This window comes from Callithrix jacchus, chromosome 10 (genome assembly GCF_049354715.1).
Source record: "Callithrix jacchus isolate 240 chromosome 10, calJac240_pri, whole genome shotgun sequence".
NCBI classification, from domain to species: domain Eukaryota; kingdom Metazoa; phylum Chordata; class Mammalia; order Primates; family Cebidae; genus Callithrix; species Callithrix jacchus.
The window spans coordinates 45,701,896-45,703,876 of record NC_133511.1 but is presented as its reverse complement, the minus strand read 5'-3'; the positions used below and the strand labels follow the sequence as shown (position 1 = coordinate 45,703,876).

At 41.8% G+C, this 1,981-nt stretch overlaps 1 pseudogene; it reads left to right on the top strand.

Annotated features, from left to right (window-relative positions):
* The first annotated feature begins 734 nt into the window (after positions 1–734).
* Positions 735–1,714, top strand: LOC100409650 (non-selective voltage-gated ion channel VDAC1 pseudogene; annotated as a pseudogene).
* The last annotated feature ends 267 nt before the right edge of the window (positions 1,715–1,981 follow it).

The following is a 1,981-nucleotide window of genomic DNA, read 5'->3' as shown; positions in this document are numbered from 1 at the left end:
GAACTCCTCTTTTTAAAACCATCAGATCTCATGAGACTTTTTCACTGTCACAAGAAGAGCATGGGAAAGACTTGCTCTCATGATTCAATTACCTCCTACCAGGTCCCTCCCACAACATGTGGGAATCCAAGATAAGATTTGGGTAGGAACACAGCCAAACTATATCATTCCATCCCGGCCCCTCCCAAATTTAACATCTTTATATTTCAAAACCAATCATGCATTCCCAACAGTCTCCCAAAGACTCAACTCATTTCAGCATTAACTCAAAAGTCCACAGTCCAAAGTCTCATCCCAGACAAGGCAAGCCCCTTCCACCTATGAGCTGGTAAAATCAAAGGCAAATTAGTTACCTTCTAGATACATTATAAGAAAAGATAAGAAAAAATGGAATAATATCTTTAAAGTCCTGAGAGGAAAAATAATGAAACTACAACTTTATGCGAAGCTAAATAATTTTTCAAGAGTGAGTGATACATTTAAAAATTTAAATATATTGAGAGTTTACTGCCCTCAGCCCTTGCTGAAAGAACTTCTAAATAATGCACTTCAGCAGGATAAAAAACAAATACATTGAATACAGGATGGATGAGCAAAGAAACCATTAAATATGTTGTAAATGTCAATTGTATTGGCTGTTTAAAAATACTTTTTCATGTTACTAAAACTTATAAATCAGCATGGGGTCCCTGCCTCCGCGCCACAGCCACCGCCAAGCCTGCCACCACCTTGGAGCAGAAGATGGCTGTGCCACCCACGTATGCCGATCTTGGCAAATCTCCCAGGGATGTCTTTACCAAGGGCTATGGATTTGGCTTAATAAAGCTTGATTTGAAAACAAAATCTGAGAATGGATTGGAATTTACAAGCCTCAGGCTCAGCCAACACTGAGACCACCAAAGTGACAGGCAGTCTGGAAACCAAATACAGATGGACTGAGTATGGCCTGACATTTACGGAGAAATGGAACACCGACAATACACTAGGCACCAAGATTACCTTGGAAGATCAGCTTGCATGTGGACTGAAGCTGACTTTCGATTCATCCTTCTTACCTAACACTGGGGAAAAAACTGCTAAAATCAAGACAGGGTACAAGTGAGAGCACATTAACCTGGGCTGTGACATGGATTTAGACATTGCTGAGCCTTCCATCCGGGGTGCTCTGGTGCTGGGTTATGAGGGCTGGCTGGCTGGCTGGCTGGCTACCAGAGGAATTTTGAGACTGCAAAGTCCCAAGTGACCCAGAGCAACTTTGCAGTTGGCTACAAGACCGATGAATTCCAGCTTCATACTAATGTGAATGATGGGACAGAGTTTGGCGGCTCCATTTACCAGAAGGTGAACAAGAAGTTGGAGACCACTGTCAATCTCGCCTGGACAGCAGGAAACAGTAACACACGCTTGGGAATAGCAGCCAAGTATCAGATTGATCCTGACGCTTGCTTCTCAGCTAAAGTGAACAACTCCAGCCTGTTAGGTTTAGGATACACTCGGACTCTAAAGCCAGGTATCAAACTGACACTGTCAGCTCTTCTGGATGGCAAGAACATCAATGGTGGTGGCCACAAGCTTGGTCTAGGACTGGAATTTCAAGTATAAATGAATACTGTACAATTGTTTAATTCTAAACTATTTTGCAGCATAGCTACCTTCAGAATTTAGTGTGTCTTTTAATGTTGTATGTCTGGGATGCAAGTATCACTAAATATGCTAGACCTCCAGGTTAAAGATGATTCAGTTTTAAGATGTTACCCTTTCGGAGGTACAGAAGAAACCCATTTCCGAAAAAGTCCTTTCAGTGGTAGACTTGGGGGGAACTTGGGAGCCCCTTTGAGATGCCAGGTTTCTTTTTTATCTAGAAATGGCTGCAAGTGGAAGCTGATAATATGTAGGCACTTTGTAAATTCATATTGAGTAAATGAATGAAATTGTGATTTCCTAAGAATTGGACCTTGGTTTCCCAACCCAATTTATGAGA